The sequence below is a fragment of the Lethenteron reissneri genome, chromosome 13 (assembly GCF_015708825.2).
Source record: "Lethenteron reissneri isolate LAM-NWPU_2019-01 chromosome 13, ASM1570882v1, whole genome shotgun sequence".
NCBI lineage: Eukaryota > Metazoa > Chordata > Hyperoartia > Petromyzontiformes > Petromyzontidae > Lethenteron > Lethenteron reissneri.
Genome location: NC_083791.1, coordinates 4,792,714 through 4,806,664, shown reverse-complemented (window position 1 = coordinate 4,806,664; position 13,951 = coordinate 4,792,714).

The window sequence follows — 13,951 nt, the reverse complement described above, 5'->3', positions numbered from 1 at the left end:
CTCATCTCACTCTACTCGCCTCCACGCACTCTCCTACCTCTCCCCTCTCATCTCACTCTACTCCCCTCCACGCACTCTCCTACCTCTCATCTCTAATCTCACTCCATTCCCCTCTACACACTCTCCTACCTCTCCCCTCTCATCTCACTCTATTCCCCTCCACGCACTCTCCCCCCTCTCATCTCACTCTACTCCCCTCCACACACTCTCCTACCGCTCCCCTCTCATCTCACTCTACTCCCCTCCACGCACTCTCCTACCTCTCATCTCTAATCTCACTCCACTCCCCTCTACACACTCTCCTACCTCTCCCCTCTCATCTCACTCTATTCCCCTCCACGCACTCTCCCCCCTCTCATCTCACTCTACTCCCCTCCACACACTCTCCTACCTCTCCCCTCTCATCTCACTCTACTCCCCTCCACGCACTCTCCCACCTCTCCCCTCTCATCCCACTCTACTCCCCTCCACGCACTCTCCCCCCTCTCATCTCACTCTACTCCCCTCCACGCACTCTCCCCCCTCTCATCTCACTCTACTCCCCTCCACGCACTCTCCCCCCTCTCATCTCACTCTACTCCCCTCCACGCACTCTCCCCCCTCTCATCTCACTCTACTCCCCTCCACGCACTCTCCCACCTGTCCCCTCCAATCTCACTCTACCCTCATCCACGAACTATCCACTCCAGCAACCAATGTTTTCTGTCAAATCCCACAGTCAACTTTTGCTGAGCGGGGTATCAGTATTTTTCCTGTCTGGAACACCCCTGTATGCTGTTGGCTCCCTGCCCATGTTTCAGTCCAGTCTCAAGACATTCCCTTTCATTACTGCCCATGACTGACTGCCCCTCTCTATAAATGTCAACTGAAGGCCCGTCCAGCATCTTCAAATTTGGTCACACGTACACGCTATATATGTCAATCGACGTATTGAACAAGGTATCTCGTAATATTGTGTTGGCAGTGGTGCAAATGCAGTGGTGCAAATGCACAAATAACGAATCCAACACATTTGTCATGTTCACTTGGACCTTGAAGGGAAATATATAATTGGTGACGTTTTGGATGATTGCCCTTCTTGATAGAGAGCAAATTGGCCAGAGAGACAGAGTGGATACGAAGTGTTGGAGACCGCACTAGAGCATTGGGCTATTACATTTGAGAACAGTTTCCCGATGAACAGGTTTTACATTGACATGTGAAATCAATACAATAGCAAATATATAAGAGACAACGCCCGAATAAGTCCGGTTCATTGACAATATACAAGAGGAGGCGATGTCCACGCACATGTCATAAAATGATGAGCACACATCACCCCACAAACAGCCACGCCTCCTTAAGAGCTTATAAATAGCAGAATTCTAAGAAATAATTATCATTGGTGTTCTATTTCAATTGAAGCCCTTTGAGGTTCATTATCTCTCGCAAGAAACACCAGCAGTGAGACTATTGGGATTCATTATCACTTTTTAAAGGATGCTAGAATGAACAAAGTTCTTTAAGGGCAGGAATTACAATATTTTTTTTCCTTTTAAAGTGTGTCTTTTCCCCCAGTGTCATTCGTTAATGAGACAGAGGGCCCGTTTGGACAGTTTGCAGGACAGTGAACCTGTGTGTCCGAGAATGCCTGCAGAAGACTTAATTTTAACATACTTCTCCCAATAAACTATTCAATGACCCTTCTCATTCTTCACTTCTTGGGGCTCACACAATCCCCAATACCCTCTTTACAAATGCCATGAGATTGTTTGTCGCATGACGGTCAAACGAAAATAAACTTAACGCGATGGTGTTTTTTTGTGCATGTATTTGTGACCAACGTAACACCATCAACTCACGACATCCGAGAACCTGTTTTCATCACACATGCAGTTTTGTGTGATACTGCATTGGCGGTGGTGCATACAAAAGACACATTCGTCAATAATTCCATCATGAAAGCAACACGTGTAATAGGCGATGTTTCAGGCAAAGGCACTTCTTTTTTTTAGCAGAAATAGTCTTTAATGAAAGGCTGTTATGATTCAAACCCAGGAACATCAGCAGTGATGGCTGGCTTTGTTCTCTGACCTCTTGCCACCTCTCAGTCTTTTACACATTTATTTAAGGATATATTTCAGATTCCGGCTATGAAATTGGGAACAGGCAAAAAGTCCATCCTCGTTCGGTGATGTTAAAGTCTTTAACATCAACTTTCCAGCAGAATACACGCATTTGGTAACTACCAACAAAAAGAGACATAGGCTGCATGTATTTAACCATTTACTAAAGTGCAAGTAGTCAAATGGCTTTCTGGCCACCCGCGTTCATTTACAAAAATGTGTTTTTTAAATTAACATTTACAATATAAGCACGTATGATTTTGCAGAGTTGAATTCCTATCGTATCGTTGGCCATACAAATCATTGTGAACATTACCAGTCTTATCAACATTTAAATGCAGAGATACATTTATTTTGAGAATGCGGCGCTGTGGGAAATGTGTTTGTCGAAAAGTCTGAATATATTTTAAAGCAAAAGCTCAAAGTTCTTCTAGATATATTGGTAAAAAATTTGGTTAGATCATGTTTATATAGGCCATTTCAATAGATTGTTTTTAGACCAAATATTGATGTCCTTGCTGAAAATACAATTGCTTTTATTGCCATAACCAAATTATGAGATTTACAACGAACAAATGATTGAGTTACGACCATATCCGGCCTACATAAAAAACACCACTACAGTGTATGGATTACATTTTTAAGGGTCACTTAAAACACGATAATGCGCGTGAATTATAAAATATAACATTCTCTCTTTCTTTTAGTTTTACGCCTATTTAGCTTCATTTTGGATGAGTCACGAGTCCTTTACTGGCATTATTGGAGTGAGAAATGTGTGGAAATAAAGCGCCCTCTCCTCATTAGATGACCCAGTAGTGTTTGTTCATTGCAGAAAAATCAACCCACGCAAAACACAATCTGCTAAACCTTGCCTAATAGCGTGATAACACATCTTATCCTCTAATTTTCACTTCAAAATTACTTGTTATTTTTCTCATGTCTGCATGCGCATTTTGACCTTCATAAGCAATAATTCAGTGGCATATTTTTTTTTGTATTCATCATCATCAGTCATGCTCAATCCACTGCTGGATGAAAGCCTCCTCCCTAAGCCGCCACCACCTTTCACAATCCTTGAATGTAACGATCCACCCAGCACCTGCACACACGCTGATTTAATCGCTCCATCTCCTCAGTGAGCACCCTCTCAGATGGACTCAATTCCTTGGCTCCCACTCCATTACTATGTTTGACCGATGGTCACCATCGCTTCTCGTGTTCCTTGCTGCCCAAGCCCAGTTTTCCTAAACGTTTGAATGATATCATTAACCTGCATTTATTCTCGAATACATGTGCTCCTCTTTCTGTCTCTCAATGTAAATTCAAACGTGCATTTCGCGACCAATATTATCCAAAATAGAGGCTTTTGGGTTAGATCACATAAATATGAATGTAATCTAGAATTGAAGCTTTCGTGACTGCAGGAATTACTATACTCCTTGGTTATTTCGGTAAATTTCGATTTAAAGCTTTCGTGACTGCAGGGATTCATCTTCTTGGTTCTTTCGGTAAAGTCACGTAGAAGGGAAGTAATAAAATAAGAAAAATAAATATATTATATATTATTATATTGTTTTATTTTATTTCGGTAAAGTCACGTATGTAGAAATAAAATAAAATTCAAATAAATCACATCGTCGTGACTTATTTTAAATCACATCGTCGTGATTTATTTTAATTTAATTTTATTTGTGATTTATTTTAATTAAATTTAATTTTATTTCTACATGCGTGACTTTACCGAATGAACCAATGAGTATAAATATGAATGTGTCGTTAACCCCCCCCCCCCACCATCCGACACAACAAATACCCCCCCCCCCCTTCCCTATGGCATTCACACCTGACTAGCTCACAAGTGACGACATCACATTTATCCCTCTATTTAAGGAACGAAACAGAAGGATTTCTCCACAAATCTGGCCGTCGCCTGATGATGCTCGTTGTAATTACTGGCGAAACGTCGTACTCAAATGGAAAATGTTGTGTGTTTACTCTCCAACACACCGATTTGCTGTACTAGTAACAAATTAGCACGTTCTGCTTATGTGACTAACCTTGCTTAATTGGCTGTGTCGGGTGGTGGCGGGTTTAACGACACATTTATATTTACGTGATCTAACTCAAAAACCTCTATTATGTATTATCAGCGTAATGTAAAGTTTTTGTTGTTGTTTTACTATCTCATACGAAACATTATGCAAAAGGACTAAACTTCCAATGTTTATGGTAAAACATGCAATTTGTCTTATAGCAGGGTATTGCTTTAATTTGAACAAACTAAAATAATGATTAAATATACCCCCATCTTATCGTTTCATCTGCAGTGGCCACCGTCAATGGACGTGTGTCCTCTCCTTTGGCTGTCGTTTTATCGCCAGTCTCGTCTACGGATCATCATGGTTCCTGCCCAATCCCATTCACTTTCTCTCATAGTCAATATGACGTCGCATTTTGAATTTGTTTTCTGATTCATTGTGTCCCTGTTCGTGTCTTTCAAAGTCATTCCAAGCGTGAAATTGTAATGTGACGTGAACATTTTAATTAATCTTAACACCAGGGGCAAAGCCAGAAACACCAGTCATATGGAGGTATTGAAATTGCATATAACAGCCTTACCATCCATTACACTGCATCGATTATATTATTTTTCGTTTATTATGGGATGCTTAATATCGTCACGTATTGTCTGGTGGAGTAGCCTCATTTAATTATATTTAAAAAATATTTCTCCAAATTGTATTCAAATTGTGATCTTGCCATTCTGTCACAGATAAGGAATCCGTTCGGAAATCTGTTCGGGACTTTGTCATCGCAGAGAGCTGCACGCAGAGCAAGGAACCGCTTCTGACATGTTTTCAAGTAACTTCTTATGCACACGAGGGATCACCACTCTCCCACCTGCCCTAGCATGGAGAGAAATGTCCACCGTATAACAGTAAAACCGACAAATATAGTTTTTAATCTGGAATGTCACCACATTGAGTGCAAAAGCCACTTAATTACGACAGCTTTTCGGTGCAGTCATTGGTGAAAGGGCTAAGACCAGCAACAATTGACAACCCGGCTTGATCACAGGCATCTGCTCGCATTTCGAACTGCCAATCGCCTCAGGTGGAGAAGAGCACCTGAGGGAAGGGGAAGGCGGTAGGTGGAAGGACCATCGACGGAGAAAATTCCATCTCGAGGTGCGCGAGCTATCTGGATATAGCCAACGTCCTCCACAAGCGTCAAACATCTTCTTGGTTCTTTCGGTAAAGTCACGTAGAATGGAAATAATGAAATGATAAAAATAAAACATAATACAAATAATTCTCACGACGTTTCGGCCACAATGCAAGCAGCCGTCCTCAGGTGAAGAACAGGTATATCGAGAAGACAGAGTCTGTTCTTCACCTGAGGACGGCTGCTTGTGTTGTGGCCGAAACGTGAGAATTATTTTATTATGTTTTATTTTTATTATTTTATTATTTCCATTCTACGTGACTTTACCGAAAGAACCAAGAAGATGAATCCCTGCAGTCACGAAAGCTTTAAATCGAAATTTAAGCGTCAAACACTTGAAGAATACACTGGTCAACACACTTTTTCTGGCATAAGGTATTCCAACGGTTTAATGTAAATTTGCGGTGCTGATTCCAAATCTGGCATCAGTTTTTGTCTATCCCATCAGGTTTTTGAGATATCAAATATTGCATTTTCAATAAAAACTGTAGAAGAAAAATATTAAATAAATGTGGATATCTACATAAAATGATATTATAAACACACTATCCTAAAAATACAGCACCATATTTTAACACTAAAGCAATCACTGACTCACAACAACTTGCAATCATAAGTGACAGAGTTAATTTCGGGTTAAATAAATGAAAATGGGGTATGCCGATAGCATAAAAATGAGATGTGATAGAGCAAATCTGAGATCAGATTTGGAATCAGCACCCTGAAATCAGTCTAAAACAGCTGCAAAAGTCCAGACCAGATTTTTCTTTTTTGACCAGTGATATTGACCGCAGAAGGAAGGGACAGGAATATGTTCTCGGTCATCGTCAGACGAGCAGAGCCGTGGAATCGGTAAACAACAAACAGCAATGGAGGGACTTCATTAAGAACCCATCGTTGGTGCTGAGCAGACGGACAGACGCTGAAGAAGACAGAGAAGCCGGGCGATTCGATCTCAGCTCCTGCTCGGCGCTCAGACCTCTGAGCCACCCAGTCAGAAATTGCACCGCATCATCTTCTTGGTTCTTTCGGTAAAGTCACAACGCAAGCAGCCGTCCTCAGGTGAAGAACAGGTCTGTCGAGAAGACAGAGTCTGAATGACACACCGACCTGTTCTTCACCTGAGGACGGCTGCTTGCGTTGTGGCCGAAACGTCGTGAGAATTCTTTTATTATGTTTTATTATTATTATTTCTCTTCTACGTGACTTTACCGAAAGAACCAAGAAGGTGAATCCCTGCAGTCACGAAAGCTTTAAATTGAAATTCGCACCGCATCAGTTAACAAATCCGCCGAGGGGCTACTCGAAGCTAATAGCTTTTAAAGCAGTGTTTACGGACCTGCTTCATGAACACAACTCGATGTTAAATTGTGGTTACAGAGGGTGGCAAGGCCCTGGGTGTATTTTTCACCGCGGGCAATTCGCGAGAAAGCCACGCTACAGCGCGGCTTGATGTGTGGTTACGCATCACGCCCAAATGATGATCCACAGGGTTTAGTTTTTTAAACAGCGGGAAGCCAATGTGATTTTTCGTTAGATACATTCACAGTCCGTGGCAATCGCGAAGACGTGAGCTCGACGCACAGCCGAGCACCTCGCGTTCATTATTTTCTCTATTTCGGATTGGTATTTTAGAAACATAATAAAAAGTTGACTTCCCATATGACGATGGAGTGCTTGTGTGTTGTATTTAACGCAAAGATGCTATTCGTTTTAGATAATGCATTCTTACGTTAAAATTATGATTTAATTGGACCTCGGTATGAAGATTTCTTCGTAATTAAAAATTATGGTTTTCACCTGAGGACGGCTGCTTGCGTTGTGGCCGAAACGTCGTGAGAATAATTTTATTATGTTTTATTTTTATTATTTAATTACTTCCCTTCTACGTGACTTTACCGAAAGAACCAAGAAGAAGAAAAATTATACTTTTAGTTTCACTGTAACGTTGGGAATTTAATGTTATGCACATCACCTCTGTTCCCCCTCAGACGAACACTCAAGCATAGACCCCCATCCTCTACCACCCTATCCCTGCTCCCCCTCGCCAACACCTCGCTTTAAAATAAAAGGAACTTTGATGTTCAATGAGCGTGAACCATAGACAAGAAAACCTACGAGAACACAATGCCGGGTATAAATAAATCTGTATTGTCGTTTGCAAGTACTGAAACTATGAACAAATACATGTTAAATTTTGATTTAAAACTTTCGTGACTGCAGGGATTCATCTTCTTGGTTCTTTCGGTAAAGTCACGTAGTAGGGAAATAATAAAATAATAAAAATAAAACATAATAAAATAATTCTCACGTTTCGGCCACAACGCAAGCAGCCGTCCTCAGGTGAAGAATGAAACACCACCAAGCTTGGAGCGTATATTTAAGCTGGGTTGGTGGGAGAAGAGCGCCTTGACAAATGAATTTAAATATCAAGAGGAATTTAGCATATTTATGGGAAATGCAGATATGGGATTAGTCACTACTTGTGAAATGCGTAGGAGGTGACTTTGAAACCCCCCGCCCACCTCCTACGCATTTCACAAGTAGTGACTAATTATTTTATTGTTTTATTTTTATTATTTTATTATTTTTCCTTCTACGTGACTTTACCGAAAGAACCAAGAAAATAAATGTTACTTAAAAAAAAAATGCCACGTCCCGTGTTTGTGCATTCTCTCCTCATCGGCTCTTTGCTGCAATACAAGAAGCCGAGTCTCAGTTGGGCTCTCTCGTTTGATTTACTGACCCATTAAGCTGGATATTCCATGGCACAGTGCCCAGCTCTCTGGGGGGCTACCAGCAGCTGAGCTTGGAGGCTTTCCCAGCTCCTGCTCTCACGCATTGCAGGTTGGTCCAGTTTCGAGCGAGCCATTAGCCCATAAGCCCAGCCGGTTATTTTTTCATATTTTACCAGGTAAGGAGGCCCACTGAGCTATCTAGCTCTTTTTCAGAAGCGACCTGGCCACAAATGATAGCTCAACGGCTTATCACGTGGTAATGTATAGCAGCCAAACACTCTAAACGCGTGTTTATACATGTGGAGGGGAAAACCGGAGGACTCGAAGAAAAATCCACGCGACCATTGGGAGAGAGAGAGACACGCAAACTCCAAATATATATATTTATGCGTCAGAATCAGGATCGAACCCACGACCTCCTGTATACCAGGCGAGGTATTTAACATCTCGCCACCGCGGTTGATCGGTACCCCACGGGTCGTGTTCACCGTGGGATAAAACGTGTAAACATTTCGGGAAGATACTGGTTCATATGCACACTTGCTATTTATTTTCACATTTCGTCCATGTTTCATGTTTCGTTTACGACCTCGTTTGTTGGTTGTGCAATGTCCCTTTAAGCACCCTGGACAGTACTCGTTCTGTGCAATGTCGATCTTCTTGTGTGTTGTGTTGTTGTTGCTGTGCTGCTTCCGCTGCTGCGCCAGTGGCACCACATATCTCCCTTGAAAAAAAGCCGGGCAACTGGCAAATCGGGACCATCCGGTAAACACGTAAAAAAAGTCAAAGGGGCCGTCCATAAATGACGTAACGCGATTTTAGACGATTTTTTTACCCCTCCCCCCCTCGTCACACGGCGTCACAAAAAATCAGACCCCCCCTCAAATATGACGTCACAAAGCTGTGCCCCCCCTCCAAAACCATATTTCCATTTTGAAAATAAAACATGCTTCAAATCGCTTTAAACTATTGTCTTTGTAGTGCGTATTTAATGTGGCGCTGCACTCTGATGTTGTAGGAGAAAACATTTATTAAAAAGTCTATTTAATTAAGTAGAACGTGTTGTCTATATTTATTTAAAGTTGCGCATTTTGATGTGACGTCACATTTCTCAACCCCCCCCCCCTCGTCACACATCGTCACAAACATCTGAACCCCCCCCTATGTGCGTGATGTCATTTATGGACGGCCCCAAACTGATATGACGTCAGTTTTTTGTTTGTTTGTTCCAAACAATATCCTCGATGGAACGCATTGCGGCACCCGTTACTTTAACAACATTTTATTCGTAAAAAAACAAACTACCACAGTAACCGTGCTATCATAAATACAGGAATATGATCGAAAGGTAAAATATATTTTTTTTTATTAGCGTGGGCCTTTGCCACACTGGGTGGTACTGATAACACTGGTCAACACACTTTTTCTGGCATAAGGTATTCCAACGGTATTAAGGTAATTTTGGGGTACCGATTCCAAATCTGGCATCAGTTTTTGTCTATCACATCAGGTTTCTGACATATCAAATTTTGCATTTTCAATCAAAACTGCAGAAGAAAAATATTAAATAAATGTGGATATCTACATAAAATGATATTATAAACACACTATCCTAAAAATACAGCACCATATTTTAACACTAAAGCAGTCACTGACTCGCAACAACTTGCAATCATAAGTGACAGAGTTAATTTCAGGTAAAATCAATGAAAATGGGGTATGCCGATAGCATAAAAATTAACCCGTAAAAACAAAGTTTTTTCACTATAAATCCTTTATATGCGTGGCATCGGTTTTATTTTATTATTCATTTCTGTTTTTCTTGAGTAAGAGTTTCATTTTTATCACATTGGTATTTTAAATTAAATATTAATTTTTTTTCTTCTAAAAAGTGGAAAATTTTGGAAAAACTTTTTTCACGAAAATAAATTGTCACGCACAACGAGTCTGTGTGCAAAATGTCAGCTCGATTGGATCACGGGAAGTGGGTTAAAAAACGACCGAAAGATTTGCACGGTCGTAAGCGCGCAAGCAAGCAAGCAAGTGAACTTAATATAAAGGATTTAAAAATGAGATATGATAGAGCAAATCTGAGATCAGATTTGGAATCTGCACCCTGAAATTAGTCTAAAACAGCTGCAAAAGTCCAGGCCACAAAAAAATGTTGTTTTTTTGTTGACCAGCGTAATCCATTTATGAGCCAATGGCCTCAGTGCTAACCTTCGTGGCCGGCTTGCCCGGCAACCGACACTCGCTGCTCGTACAATGGTCCCACGGGGTGCGCGGTGATACAGCAATTGCAGATACACGGTCTCACGCCCGGTTTATAAATACCCAAATGAGAAGGAGACAAAGGGTGATCCTGGAGCATGGCATTATAAACAGGTACAAAAAAAATCAATGTCATCCATTCTCAATCCACCAATGAACGAAGGTCATGTCGGTCATGACAGGGGGGGGGGGAGTTGACCATACTTCACCCAACACGTTAGTCAGCGCGTGACGGCAAAGGCGGGGAGCATGGATTTGGTGGCATCGAAGCACGGTACAACAATGGATTTTATCTTCTTCTTGGTTCTTTCGGTAAAGTCACGTAGAAGGGAAGTAATAAAATAATAAAAATAAAACATAATAAAATAATTCTCACGACGTTTCGGCCACAACGCAAGCGGCCGTCCTCAGGTGAAAACCAGGTCTGTTGGGGAGACAGCGTCTGAATGAAACAGCACACGAGCTTGGAGCGTATATATAAGCTGGGTTGGAAGGGGGGGAAAGGGCTCTTCGACAAAATAATTTGCATATGAAGATAAATTTAGCATAATTTGTACTCCAGTAGCCTCTGCAGCCTCCTGCTGCTGCATGATGGTCATACATTACAGCACTGTGCAGGTTTACTTCGGTTTAGCTTCTGAGATCTGGTGAGATCGGGCACATTCCAGGCCATTTGGTAGTAAGCAAGAATTTATTTCCCACTCGATATTCTCGTAAATGCTGCTTAGCTGGCTGAGGGTAGGGATGATTGGCGTAAGGCACTACCACCAGAGGACATGGCACGCCTATGCATAATCACCCTGTGTTTATGTATACGCTATATTGCCGTAATCTCGCGAACATGTTTATCGGAAAAAAATACGGTGATGTGGATACTGCGTGCCAAAAAAATTCCCGGAACAGCGTTATGGACTGTTCCGGCTTAAGATAAGCCCTCGTCATAGAGATGAATATCTCTTAATAGAGTCAAATGTCTACACTATGGGGACCTCATTTGCCAGTAAAAATATGATAATTGGTTCTTTACCCTTCTATCTGGCAACAAAACTGACACCTTTTTGCAAGGAGTCATGTTTGCATAGACCACAATACCTGCAGTCATAAATACAAACAAAAGACATAACTCTAACTCTGATCAGGGTTATGTCTTTTGTTTGTATTTATGACTGCAGGTATTGTGGTCTATGCAAACATGACTCCTTGCAAAAAGGTGTCAGTTTTGTTGCCAGATAGAAGGGTAAAGAACCAATTATCAGAGTCAAATGTGTTTGTTTTTTAGCTTTTCTTGAGGGTGGCTGTCCTTCGAGAAGCACTCGATGCTTATTCACAAGAACGCACTGTACCTTTCCCACGTGGGGGATGTCAGCCGATCGTGCTTCTTGGTTGACATTTTCTGGTATTACATTTCACACTTAAAAAAAAATCGTTTGGTAACGGGTAACAAATACAAACAAACACCCGTCGGACCTTTTCACGCAGCAAATGTTGGATGACTGGCACGGGTTGTATGCCAGAGTTCTCATTTTATTAATTTTTATTTTAGTTTGTGCTAACTGCCCACAGGCCGCCGTGACGATTTTAATGAAGAGACAAGACCTCATGGGTGCCTTCATCTAGCAGTGGATTGTCATGGCTGATGATGAAAATGTTCTGTTCCTAATCGCATGAGACGGCACGGCGCATGATGTCATGGGATTGGCCAGAAAGGCTGTTCGTGTCGGGGGTTTTGTTTTTGCAGAGTTTTGGTTAACCCTTCTTGCTCATGAGTTTATAGGGTTGCCTCCCTATAGCAACCCAACTCTACGTTTGATTCATATCGGACCATCTTTACGAGAGTTATCGTGACCCGCCTTCACAGACAGACAGACGGACGGACGGACACACGTTCTGATACACGAGCAGAGTTAACGCATTAGCGCTTTTATCTTTGCTTGGAAAACATGAATGAAAATGGCATCATTAATAAAATAGTCTCTCGCCTACCCCTGCCAATGCCGCGTGCCTCCTCTGCTGCCTTACTTTTCAATCGAGGCAATGAGTCACGGATGCATTACTGAAGGCGTGTTAGACGATCAGCTTGCTTCATGCTGCAATGCGATGGTTGGCAAGAACCCACCACTAAGTTGGCTCGGCGATGGCCAATCAGGTGATAAATCAGTATTGAGCTTTCCCAAGCATTTAGAGTGGGCCGGTATAATAAACTATTACCTTGTTATCCGAACGATAACATGCTCCGGAGAGTAAGATGCACCACAAGCTTTGGGTAATCGGTAATGCTCCAACGAGTAGTCTTCCAGCGGATGATCATCATGAACCCACAGCTTTAAAATCGGGAGGGATGGCTTTTGGGAAGATGATTCTGAACATCTGGCGGTGTCCTCTGGCTGGTCACGTATCGATGATTCTGAACAACTAGGTTCAAACACTGGTATCCCTGAGGATGAATGTATCCCAAAATTTAATTTCGACTGCGGGTGGTCGTGAGTGGGGGGAGAGGGAAAGTTTAATCTTTTAACCCAGAGAATGCACGAATCAAATATTGATTAAAATGTATGCCATCTTAAAAACTGTAAAGACTCAACTTTACAGCAGCAGCGTTAATAATTGAATTGAAGAAGAAGACTGTTTTGGAACGGCAATTTGCGGCAAGCCGCGAATGAGCGCCACGGCCATCAACTATTTTGTGTGAACACCAAACTGAAACCTTGTACTGGTAGGAACCTCCTGGTTACACCAGGCCACATGGGATTATTGTGTCCGTCCGTCCGCCGCGCATCCAAAAATGGGAGGGGTGGGTGGAGAGGGGAGGGTGGGGAGGGGCTGGGTGGGGAGGGTGGGGAGGGTGGGGAGGGTGGGGAGGGGCTGGGTGGGGAGGGTGGGGAGGGGCTGGGTGGGGAGGGTGGGGAGGGTGGGGAGGGGCTGGGTGGGGAGGGTGGGGAGGGTGGGGAGGGGCTGGGTGGGGAGGGTGAGGCTGGGTGGGGAGGGGCTGGGTGGGGAGGGTGGGGCTGGGTGGGGGGTGGGAGGTGTGGGGCTGGGTGGGGAGGGGCTGGTCACCCCGTGGTGCCCTTATAAAACTCAACGTTTAACCTACTCACGCCGGCTTGTGCCCGCCCTCACAGTCGGGCATATTTGGGAAATACACCACGCCGCCGTTGACCCTGGCCATTGACCGAGCAACCCAACGTTCCTACCAGCTCCCTCCGCAGGAATGTGTTTGTGTCTGTTCACAAGAGGGACCACCTCATTATATTCATCATGTCTGCCGCAATGCAGCCGTCATTATACTGTACAGTATCTCTATAATCGACAACGTCTATTACTAGATAAATACGCAGAAGTCTCTAGAACCACGAGAAAAAGGACGAGAATATAAATCGAACACGACGTATTACCACAAAAGGCGATGGGGGATGTGAGCAGTGATGGAGCTCGCGTTGATGATTAAGCGAAACGGAACTAGAACGCGAGATGGAATGACAACACGAGTGGAGCAATTATAATCAGATTCCGCCTTCTCCCGAGATTTTGTCCCACACGGTAGGGGTCCGCTTTCGGAGTCTTCTCTTCACAGCCGACAGCGGTCGGGTGACCAATATCCAGTCAACCACT